Consider the following 12,923-nt stretch of genomic DNA (forward strand, 5'->3'; position numbering starts at 1 on the left):
TCTTTCCCACTGGAAGGCATGAGTCCTAGTTATGTATAGAAGTTGAAATGCACAGCTTGATCCTCATTCTGGAGGCTCCTGGAGGCCCCCGCGTGGTTGCTGTGCACAGTGGCCACTTGGTGGCTCCATTTCCTCAGGGTTGTCAGACAGAGGAGGTGAAGGCCCTCCCCTGCACCCCACTTCCCATTCTAGTGGGCTATTGCTCTATAAGCAGGGACCTGATTAAAAGTATTAATATGCTAAATCATAACCTCAATTAAAAAAAGTTTGCTTCATCTATCATCTAGGGTGGTTATGTCTAATAAAGTCAGTCCTTGTCACAAAGTAGTCTTACCTCACTAGCCAAATTTAAGACAACTGGATCCCAAAATAAAAATCACAATAAAGCAAGGTTAGTGAAATGTTAATTGTAGAGCAGAGAGGGTGTGTATATAAGTGCTCACTATGAATTTTTTTCAACTCTCCTCTATATTTGGAAAATTTTATAATAAAATGTTGGAAGAAGTAAATTGTTGGCAGTTGAATTATAACATACTAAACAAAAGACAATGATAGTCCATATTAGGAACTGAAAGTCACTTTAAAATTCATGCGTTGAGGCCCTGAACCCCCAATGTAGCTGAACTTGAAAAGAGGAACTTTACAGAGATGAAATGAGGTCAGATTAAAAAAATAAAGATTTCTTAAAAAGATTAAATGAACTTGTAAAGATCAATCCTAATCTGAGAGGATTAGTGACCTTATAGGAATAAATGTGAGTGTACTCTCTCTCTCTTTCTCCCTCTCTCCCCTTGTGAGAAATAGGTAGCCCTCGGGCCAAGTGGAGTGGCCTGGGAATGAAATCTACCTTGCTGCCACCTTGAACTCAGACTTCCCAGCCTCCGAACTGTGAGAAATTCCTGTTGTGTAGGTCACCAAGTCTTTGGTGTATGTGTATGTATGTATGTATGTATTTAGGGGAAAAGAAAGCAGGGAAATCTATTCTTATCAGATGAATTTAAATTAATGAATATTGAAGGAATAAAATCAGCATTTTGTAACTCCTAGTACTAATTGATTCAGGAAAAGTTCCTCAATAGATGCTAAAACAATTGGATGGCTTGTGCTGGGGAACTGCATGTTCATAGTCTTGAACTGTTTACTTCTCAGATTACTTGCTAATCAAAAGAGAAAAATGTCCCATTATAATGGAGTGATCTGCCCCACCCTAACCAAGTCAACACTAATGGGGACAAATTGACATTCTGTGCCTTCTGATGTGAATGCAACTAAAAATATACACCCTCATGTATGAGATGTCACAAATGTTGGATCTGTCTGGGCCCAGTGGGGCATGCCTGTAATCACAACAACTGAAGAGGCTGAGGCAGGAGGACCCCAATTTTGAGGCCAGCCTGAGCAGTTTAGGGAGACCTGTTTCAAAATAAAAAATAAAAAAGGTTGGGATATAGCTCAGCGACAGAGTATGGCTGTATTCTATCAATAATACCATATGAAAGAAAACAAACAAACCAAAAAAAAAAAAACTAAAACAGCAACCCCAAAACAAATGTTGTATTTGAATTGAATTCCAAGGAAACAACCAAATGCTGAAAATGAGATTTTACAGTAAGGCATTTAACCTGAACCATTCAAAATGCCAGTGTCTGATGGGCTCAGTGGTGCATGCCTGTAATCTCAGCAAATCGGGAGGCTAAGGCAGAAGGATTGCAAGTTCAAGTCCAGCCTGGGCAACTTAGTGAGAGAGTCTCAAACTAAAATAAAAAGGGCCGGGGAAGTAGCTCTGTGGTAGAGCACCCATGGGTTCAGTCCCCAGTACCAGAAAAAGAAAAAAAATCCAGCATTATGAACAACAAACACAAACTGATGTTGGAGAATGGTATAACTGCAAGAGACACAAGAAGCATAACCAAGGACTTTTAAAAAGTTGTATAAGATATTTTGGACACATAGGAATTGTATCATGAACAGCATATTATTATTGAATCAATGTTAATTTTTTTGGTTGTTGAAGGAACAGCCAGCCACTCTTTTGAAGGAGCTCCAGACTGGTGGATTAACTAGGACAGTCAGAGGTGAGGGTTTGTGCACGTAAGTGTGCGTACCCTAGTGTGATCTTGTATTTGGAAATGGTTAACAGCAATGAATCTTTCCTTGACCAAACACTAGTTAGGCTCTTCTAGGTCCTTTTCTCATCTTAGGCCTCAATCTTGACCTTTAAAAATTGTAGACTCTCAGGACAATGAGACAGAGGTCCACCCTCCCACAGTAAGAGGCTTCCAGAAATACTGGCACAGTTTCTAAAAGCTCAAGGCTAGGCCCTAGATCCCATGGAAACACCTGTCTAGAATGCCCAATGCTGCTTGGAGAATGTCCTTAAATGCTCCTGCTCTGAACCTTGAGAGAGGCAGATAAGCTCCAGAACTCCTCCTCAGATCAGTTACTTTAGATAGCTTACCTTTATAGAGCCTTTCTCTGCTCCTTTGAGATGTAAATCTTCTCCCACCCAGAACTGTCTTCAAGACTCTTGCAATGCAAATATTCATGAAGGTAACTCTCTTGCCCCTAGTCTGTGTGGGCAGATAGGAATCTAACTTCCTGTAAGTTGCAGTTAGGAAACTCAGTGGGTTTCACACTGACCAATCCCCTGCTCCTTCATGCTTTTTGCAACTTCCGCTTCACTAGGACTGGATGCTCACCCCTTTTCTGTTCCCTCATTCTCCCTTTAAAAGGTCCATTCACCTCTGTACAAGTTGAGTTTGGTTTGCACTGGGCACTCTTTCCTATTGCAATAGTTTGTTTCTGAGTGGAAATCTGTCCTCATTGCTTAAACTGATGTTAATGTCTAGCTTTGTTCTTTTTTGACATCTGAGGAGAAAAATAAAAGATCTGAGTTAAATGTCTCCAAATGACTGTTTTTAAACATTTCTTCTATGGCCAGTCAGAACTGTGGGGCTCAGGAGCCCGAAGTAAGAGGATGGAAAGTTGAAGGCCAGCCTCAGCAATTTAGTGAGACCCTGTTTCAAAATAAAAAGTAAAAAGGGCTGGGAATAAAGTTCAATAGTAAATCCCCCATGGGTTCAATCCCCAGTCCCCCCCCCAACCCCTTCTAAGTGGTTAGGGTGCAATGTACCCTAACCACTTAGAATGTTAATGATTGTCTAGATAAAAAAAAAAAAAAAATCTTCTGTGTATATAGGGTGTCCCTAGACAGGAGATAGACAAAAGTCATATAAATGCAGAATTTTCTACCAGAGGACAAGCTGTCCATTGCTCCTATAGGGTCATCTTTCATTCTTACTGTAGGTTGACATTTGTGCTGCCCATTTGTGTTTGATAGTATGTGGCATAGGCTATATATTTGGACTAGAGGAAGATGCTCCCATGAGAACTTTTATAAGGCATTTGGAAGGGAGAAAACTAGAGAAACCTAAATTCACTCCTGGAGAAGCTGATCTTGAGAGTAACAATGTGATCATGCCCTTGCTCCTCACTCTGAGCCAGCCATAGCTCTCCATACTTTCTCACAGATTACTGGTTAACCTCTTGGCTATGATTTGAATGTGTCCCCTGAAGTTCATGTGTTACAACTTAAACCCCAAGGCAACGATTTTGGGAGGTGAGGCCTTCAAGGGCTCTGCCTTTGTGAGTGGATTAATGCTGTCTTGGCTGGAGGGGGCTCTTTATTGAGAGAGTAGGTTTGTTATAAAAGTGAGCTCAGTCTCCTCTTGTTCTCACACCCTGTCTCCTTCTGCCATGGGATGAACCATGGGAGGATTTAGCAAGATGTCAGCAACTTGATACTGGGCTTCTCAGCCTCCAGAAGTGTAAGAAATACATTTCTATTCTTTATAAGTTACCCCATCTCTGATATTGTCATAGCAGCACAAAATGGACTAAGACACTCTCTCCCTTGATTCTCTGATATTTCCATCATCATCAATTTTTGATTGCCCTGAATGAAGCCTAGAATTCGTAGATAAGCATCCTTTCTCCTCCCATTAAAAATTAGTCTTCTTGGGGTTGGGGCTGGGGCTGGGCTCAGTGTAGCGCACTTGCCTGGCATGTGTGAGGCACTGGGTTCAATTCTCAGTACTATGTATGAATAAATAAAATACAGGTCTATCAACAACTACAAAAATATATTTTTTTAAAGCCAATCTTCTATCTGTACTTATTGCTTCCATTTTCTTGCCTTAAATTAACTCTTCAACTCTTTCCCATTTGGTTCCCACTCCTATCATTCTGTGGATATCACTCTTGCCAAGATCAGTGGTTTGCATGTTCCTAATCCAGTTTTTATCATGCATAGTAGACCACCTCTGTATTCCTGCTTCATTGATGTCACACTTTGCTTTTCCTCCCACCACCTAGACTGCTTATCTCTCTTTCCTGGGCTGTAGTGTTATGGGTCATGCTATATAGGCAATGACCAGACAGACTATTTTGACCTGAAACTCCATATCATGTAAGAAACACTTCTCCCTTGGGACAACCCTGCCAGTGTACCTACCAACAATTGCTTAGCATAACATAATGGCAAAACAAAATGGCAAAATTGTTCCTTCTATTCTTATATACTGTACTTGTTAGAATGTTAATGATTGTCTAGACATTAGTAACTACTATTCTTTAACTTGTATTCAACTAGGGTCATTTTGACCCACTTCCTCTTCTGCTTATGATTTTAGATATTATGATCTGTGTATGGTTTAGAATCATAGCAACAGCCACTTATGATTAATGTACTGCCATGCTTTAAAATGTGTACTCTAATCCCTGGAGGGGTTGAAGTGTGTAGACTTGCAGCCTGCTTGTTGGTGCACCAGCTGGTGAATAAAGATGGTTCCATCTTCTGTTTTAAGATTGACTCAGTGATTTATTGTATCTTGCCATAACAGTAGCTGCTTTTTCTACTCCTTAAATGTTACAAACAGCTCTGTGGTAGGCTTTCCCATTTATTCTTCCAATAAATATGTATGATGGGATAGGCACTGGGCAGGGTGCTGAGAATCACATATATGTCGCTGTACTTAGGGCATTTTAGGAGAAATTGTCAGCCCTAAATAATACAACTGGTTATTTAATTATACAAAATAAGAAGGTGAAAAAGAGAGGGAGAGAAATAAAGATAGTATCAAGAAACATTGATCATTATTAATATCTTTATCTTAGAACATCTTGAATTGTCCTTAAGCTATTGAAAATTGTTTTTTTTTCTTCTGTAATCACTGGTTTATACAGATATCACAATTTGGAATCTTCCTGCACATTCAGTAAAATTGATCTTAAGTCTATATTTGGGAAAAAGTTGCTTTGTAGGGATTTCTAAAACCAACTTGGCCATTAGGCACTTCTTTCAAAAGGGTGTTGATTAAATAAATATAAATTAATCAGAAACACATGGAATAAATTTACAGTAAGTAATTGTTTTTTTATGCATTTGTCTAAATAGGAAACAAATAAAAATATCTGAAAACCTTTGAAAATAACTGTAAAATTCTCTGATGAGATGCAGACATCGGGAGCCAAGTTCACCAAGCCTTTCATGGACTTAACAGGCCTGAGGTTTGTGTTCTGCTGACATGATAAAAACTCAAAGCTGCATGCAGCATCTTCCATGGGCTCCACAACAGTGGATCACTCTGATTGATGTGAGAAGAGACCGATTTCACACTTGCATTTCCAGTTGGGCTTGGCCTGTACCAAAAGAGCACCCCCAACTAAAAGGTTTAATTAATCATTGTTGATATTGAAGCATTTTCTGGGTACTAGTGCTTTACATTGCTTTCCCAGTAGTCTGTGATGTGGGTGTTAGTAGACCTACATCATAGACTAGGGGTTTAGGTGAGGAAACAGAGAGGAGTTGGAAACTTCTAACAGGCCTGCATGGTGGACCCTGCAGATCCAGACAGTCTGACTGAGCTGGATGTGGAAGTACCCACATCCTGCCCTCCTCATACCTGGTATGCTGCTCTGATCTTTCCCATCTGCTGTACCCCTCCCCTCACCTGGCTATTTCAGAAGCTCCTGTCTTCCCTCCACAAGGTCACTTGTTACCTGCAGGCAAGGTCTAAGCCAAGTGCAAGACAATCAGTAATTGTAGCACTGCAGAGGGCCTCTCCTGCTCCCACCAGTGCTTTCTCAACCCTTCCTCCCTTAGGTCTTTCTTCCTCTTCTCTGACACGAAGGCCTTGTGCTTTGCAAGGGAACAAGGAAGTGGTGATATATTTGTTGGCTTCTAGAAAAGTCTCTGTTGGCAGCCTGTCTCTCCATCCCCTTCCAGCTCAACATGTAACTGGACCTTTGCTCTCCATCTGCTTTATCTGGATGGGCCTGGACCTCATTTAAGTAATTTTTCCTTTAAACTTGTCTGGCTGTACAAATTTGACCTGTCTTCTCCCACCCACTTCCTCCCTGCAAATGTTCCCGAACCTGAACCTGGATTATGGTGGATGAGAAACTCAGGACTAAGTAATTTTAATTAGAAAAATAAAACCTGGCAAAGATATAAAGTGATAAAATTGATAGGGAAATAGGGCCCATCATGGACAACTGTAGAACTTCATAGCTCAGGTCATTGGTATTCTCTAAAGCTGAGCAGGTCAAGAGGGTAAAGCCCCTGGGGGGAGCACAGGGGTGCAGCTTTGTCAGTCCTGGTCCCTTTCAGACTATGGTTGACACTCCATATTAACAGGTTGTTTCTATTGTTGTTAATATGACACTCCATATTAACAGCCATGTTTCATGGGGGAATTTATACCATTACTTTAGTTATACCTCCTTACTCTGGCTGGTTAGTTTATTCTGGAAGTTTTCTAAGTCAATAGAGTACAGGAATTTAGTTTTTTAAAAAGATTTATTCTTTTTAGATATACATGAAGAAATTTAGTTTTAAACCTAACTTTATCATCAGTTTTGGATTCTTTTTAACAATTAGCAAAGTACTTTGGGGTAAAGCAGGAGAACTGGCCTCCGTTCCTGGCTTCCTCTCTTCACCACTCTGTGTTCCTGCTCATCCCTCTCCAACCTTCCCATTCAAGACCTTGATTTATGCACATAAAATGGAGAGTGGAAAATAGTTGTTGACATGATAGCTTAAACAATTATGTCTTTTGTTCCCAAATGAGTATTTTCCTTCTACCTGGCACAGAGTAGTAGCTGCTTAATATAATTTATTGAATGTATGAAGAAATAAAATATTTATTTGGAATATTTGGAAAATATGATGATTCCCTGGCCCCCCAAACTAGGTGAGGTCACTTTCTGATGCTGTGTTATGATAGTTTGCCATTGTTTCATTTTTAAACAAACAGTGGCTTCCTGTTTCCAGTTCCTAACATAATGCCTGGCATAATGTCAGATCTCAAGAAATTTCTGTTAAATCAATATGTCACACTTTATGTCAAACAGATTTGGCACTTGAGGAAATGATAAACAAAAACCAAAACTTTGAATTTTCAGGATGAGGAGGCCAGAGGGAAGATTGAGAAGTCTTCAGGTACATTTCCTTGCTTTCTAACTCAGCCATTCCTGGTAATTATGTACTTTGTTCCTGAACATTCACAGGAGACTCACATGACTTTCCTAATAAAACTATCTTTATGTATTTCCAAAGAACCAGACATGCATATTGTCCTCTTCATTCTTTCTTTATTCCTTTCTTCCCCTTTCTTTTTCTTTTCCATGAAAAAGGAAAAGGTGGTAAGCGTATCAAAGTAGCTTCTTATAGGGACTTAGATAAGTCACCTACTCCATGTATGGAGTGGAGTTAGATCTTACCAAAGACCCAGAATCCTGGCTGTCAGCAAAAATTGTGCTGTGGCCTCCTGGGTCACATGGGTCTGCTTATATCTACAGTCCTAAGGTAAGAGTTCCAAACTTCTGTGAACAATAGAGACTTGGAGTTCATGTTCACAATGATCTTTTCTATATAAAATTACAGATACAATCACCTTTTTTTTTTCAGTTTGATAAATTAGCAGGTTAACTAGCATTCAGGGCCCAGCTTCTCCAAGGGATATCAACAGTATGTGAATGAGATGGATTAGCAGGGACGAGTTCTCTTATTTTAAATTAAGGGGCTGTCAAATGCAGATTCTGTCATTAGTAAGTGAACAATAAATCCAGAGCCTGGGAACTGGTCTTGGTTCTGTCTGAACTGAGATCAGAGCATTTTTCTGAACATCTCTGCAGATGACTCTCTGCAGACTAGAGATGTGCTTGTAGCACAAACTGCCTTGTGAGCCATTTGTAGCTGGTGGCCTATGGCTGATCAAGGGTTCCCAATCACTTCTGTCATGACATCTTCATGGAAATCCATTTGGACCTAGATATGGATAACAAACCCAGTTATAGCTCATGCAATCCAAATGCAGAGCCCCCAAAGAAGTCTCTTGAATCAGGACATCTCTTTTAGAGATCTTTTCTACCATATTCATGGTAGAAAGAACAGTATTCAATCTCCTCTTCCTTTTTTTTTTTTTAAATTTTTCCTGTGATCATTAGATGATGAAATTCTTTCTCTGCTTCTGGTAAAGGGCAGCAGTGATTGCTGTAAGCCTCAGAACCTCAGCCCTGCTCTACCCCTGACCCATCAGGCAGTGCATTCCAACCTAGAGATGTGGCCAGTACCATTCACCACACTGATAAAACTGTCAAAGTTACTTTTTCAGAACTCTAGGGAAAAACAAACAAACAAACCAAAAACAAAAAGCAAAGGCTTACACCAATTCAGAGTAGTTTTTCAGATAAAATGATTCAGATCTCAGAACAGCAAGCTCTGTAGTATCTTTAATTTCCCTAGTTCCATTCTCCTTTCTCCAGACAGGACTTAAAAAAAAGTTTGCAACCAGAATGAAAACGAGCAGCCTATGGAGGGATAAAATGGGGTTGGAGTTGCCCTAAAGCCCAGTTCCCTGAAAATTGCCTGTCTTGACCTGTCTTGAAGTTCCTTGGAAGACTTCCTCACAAGGCTCCTCTTTGTTTGATCTGACTCAGAGGTCCTATAGTACTATTTCCTTGAGGGCAATTGTTTAACAGGCAGGTACTTGAGATGGTGATAACAAGGTGGAGCAAACAACAAGCTGAGCAAAATTTTAATGGAAAAGCTGGGGGATCAAATGTCCATAGCTTCAGAAATTCCTGGGAATGTTCCACAGAACACATGATAATGAATACAGTCCACATAGAAGTATGTGGTTAAGTCACTAAACACACTTAAGAGTAACGACCATAACAGAAGCAACAAATGGCAACAGAAATAATCCCTTATAAATAGAGGACAATTTGTTTTCCATAGTTCCTACAATATATTAAAAATTTTTTTTAGTTGTAGATGAATGCAATACCTTTTTTAATATTTATTTTTATATTGTGCTGAGGATTGAATCCAGTGCCTCACACATGCTAGGTAAGTGCTCTACCAGTGAGCTGCAATCCTAGCCCTCCAACAATATATTTTGAGAATAATAGTTTTCATCCAAAGAAGGAATGGTCCATGTAAACGAAAACAGCAGTCAATGAATACTGTCCAGGAGGAGGCCTAGATGTTGGACTTGTGTAAACAAAGACAGGAAATCATCTATTTTAAATATGTCAAAAAAAAAAAAAAGTAAAGGGAAACCATTTTCAAAGAGCTAAAGAAAAGCAAGAGAATAATATCTTTACTAGGGAATAACAATAAAGAGAATTAGAAGCTCTGAGACTGTGGGGCACCATCAAACATAACAGAAGCACAGCAGTAGTTCCAGATGGAGAGGAGAGAGGGAAGAAGGTGAAAGAAAATTTGAAGAAATAATTGTTGAGAAGTCCACAAATTTGATGAAAAACTTGAGGAGCTGCCAGATAGAAACAACTCATCATATATGATAGCTCCTCAATAAATTTAACATCTGATGTCTCATGAAACCACAAAGGCCAGAAGGGTGGGAAATTTCCTATTCAAAGTACTATAGAAGAATGGTACATATAAAACTCCATATTAGCAAAACAGTTCTTTAAAAATTGGAAGACATCACCAGATAAACAAAAACAGGAAATTCACTGCTAGCAGACCTGCTCTGCAAGGAAACCTTCAGAATGAAATGAAAGGACCCAATAGGGTAACTCAAATCCACATGAAGACCTAAAGAACATCGGCAAAGGTAAGTGTGCAGGTAAATATTTTTGTAACCCATTCTCTCTCCTATATGACTATTGCATAAAGTGATAATCAAAAGAATATATTAATGGGCTTATAGTTATAAAAATTATGTCAATATCATAAAGAAGGGGAGGAGAATGGACCTGTATTAAGTTTTTATATTCTACTGAAATTAAGATGGTATTAATCCTAGTGAGATATTTATAAATTGTGATGTTAATAGCAATTTCCCGAAAAAAACTCCAAGAAAATAATGTGAAGAAATATTTTAAAAAAACAAGTGAATTAAATTGGTATACTAGAAAATATATACCACAAGAAGGAAGTAATGAATTGAGAGGAAAGATATTTTATATACATTCCTCTATATATCAATTTTGAATCAATAGATTCAACCTATAATGGACTAAAAATATTTGGAAAGAATTATGTCTGCTCTGACTTTTTTATTGTCATTATTTACTAAACAACACAGTAGAGTGAATATTATTATTTATACATATTTGACATTGTATGAGTATTATAAGTAATCTTGAGATGAGTTAAAAGATAAGAGGCGATGTGTGTAAGGTATAGGTATATACTACACCGTTTTTAAGATAAGGGATTTGAATCATTTAGAGATTTTGATATCCATGGGGGTCCTGGAACCAATTTGCCATAGATATCAAGGAATAACTGTATATAAGTGGATGTATATTACACACAAAATAGCAGACGTAAGTCCTATTTTATGAATAATTACATTAAATATAAATGGATTAAGGCTTTCAATCAAATGGCAGATATTGGCTGGATGGAGAAAAAGCATGACCCAAATATATGCTGTTTATAAGACACTTTAGGTTCAATGACTTACATAGGCTAAAAGGATAGAAAAATATATGTCATGCAAATGGTAATAAAAGCTAACTCAAATGGCTTAAAGTAAATTTCAAGACAACTTTTTTAAAAATTAAAAACAAAGGATATTTTATAATGATAAAGGGTCAGTTCATCAAATAAAATTATAAACTTATACATAGTTGATAAAAGAGCTCTTAGACATATGAAAAAAATTGACAGAATTCAAGGGAGAAATAGGAAATTCAATGATAGTTGGGTATTGCAAGACCCTACACTCAACAATAGATAGAAAAGTAAAGAGATAATCAATAAGGAAATAGAGGAATTGAACAATGCTATCAATTTGAGAGACATATACAGAATATTCCACCAACAATTGTACATACACATTCTTCTCAAGTGCAGTTGGGAATATCCTCCAGTCTAGATCATGCATTAGATCAAAACAAATCTCAATGAATTTAAAAATATTGAAATCATATAAAGTATCTTCTCTAATCACATTGGATCAAATTTAGAAATGAATAATGGACAGTTGGGAGAAATTTATAATGTATGTGGACATTAAACTCACTCCTCAGTAATCGGTGGATTAAGGGAGAAATCCTAAGGGAAATTAGGAAACAATTTGATAATAGTGAAAACATTCCATACCATTTTTTTTAAGCTAAAGTAGTGCTTAGAGGGAAATTCAAAGTTGTAATTGCTTATGTTAGCAAAGAAGAAACATCTCAAATCAACAACCTAAACTTCCACTATTAGAATACAGAAAAGGTATTTAAGTTTTCTGTACTTTATTTCATTTGTGAAAAGGCATCAAGGTAGCTCCAGCCCAACTAAACCTAAAGCTACTAAAGGAAGGAAATAATAAGGTTTAGAGTGGAGATAAATAAAAGTTGATTCTTTCAAAACAACAAAATTGACAAATATTTATTAGACTAGGAAAAAAGGAAGAAGACCAAAGAAACTAAAATCAGAAATATAAGTGGGGCCATTATTACCAACCTTACAGAAATAAAAAGGATATTAAGAAAATATTATGAAAGCAGGGTGCAGTGGCACTTGTCTATAATTCCAGAAACTCAGGAGGCTGAGGAGGGAGGATCCAAAGTCTGTGGCAGACTCAGCTATTTAGTGAGACTCTGTCTTGAAATAAAAAATAAAAAGGCTGGAAGGATATAACTCAGTGGTATAGCAGCCCTGGATTTAGTCCCCAATACTGACAAAAAAAAAAAAGAGTGGGGGGATGGAGAGAATGTCATGAATAGTTATATGACAACAAATTAGATAACCTGGATGAAATAGACAACTTCACAAAAACATACACATTACCTGAACTGACTCAAGAAGAAATAAAAATCTCAACAGACCTATAAAAAATCTGGATATTGAATCAGTAATCATAAATTTCCCAACAAAGAAAAACCTCTGCCCCAAGGGAGGGAGAAGAGATGAAAATAATTAAAATTAGGAATGAAAAAAGGAAATATTGCTACTGACTATTTTTTTGGTGGAGGGGAGTGCTAGGGATTGAGTGCAGGGCCTCATCAGTTGTAGGCAAATATTACCTCTGAGCCACATTCCTAGTCCTTACTACTAATCTCACAGAGAAAAATCCCTAATGTTGTTACTTTCTTTTAGTTTTATGGCATGAACTTGATGGTCAGATCCTTAAAGGTCAAAGATAATCAGATTTTTATTTTCTTAAGTTGAAAAACCAAGAAACATGTACCTTCTTTGAGTCAGAAGTGCAATAGTTACCAGCCACAAGTGGTTGCTAAATACTTGAAATGTGACTAGTGTGACAGATGTCCTGAATTTAATTCTGACTAACTTAAGTTTAAATTGAAAAATAAACACTAGATTAATTGATTAGAAAACATTTAAGTATGTTTGGAACAACTTGGTTATGAATCTACTTTTGTAATTACAC

The 12,923-nt window shown here is 37.7% G+C and overlaps 1 protein-coding gene across 9 annotated transcripts in view; it reads right to left on the reverse strand.

Annotated features, from left to right (window-relative positions):
- LOC143392526 (solute carrier family 28 member 3) overlaps positions 1–12,923 on the reverse strand; it is a 109,883-nt gene that overhangs the window by 55,255 nt on the left and 41,705 nt on the right. The window contains exon 1 of one of the 9 annotated variants that reach the window (XM_076846122.2): positions 2,459–2,529. The exons of the other annotated variants lie outside the window; for them this stretch is intronic. The gene's annotated coding sequence lies outside the window, so the exon portion shown is untranslated. Of the gene's footprint in view, positions 1–2,458; positions 2,530–12,923 lie in introns of those variants that run through there. 9 annotated transcript variants of the gene reach the window in all.

This window comes from Callospermophilus lateralis, chromosome 2 (genome assembly GCF_048772815.1).
Source record: "Callospermophilus lateralis isolate mCalLat2 chromosome 2, mCalLat2.hap1, whole genome shotgun sequence".
NCBI lineage: Eukaryota > Metazoa > Chordata > Mammalia > Rodentia > Sciuridae > Callospermophilus > Callospermophilus lateralis.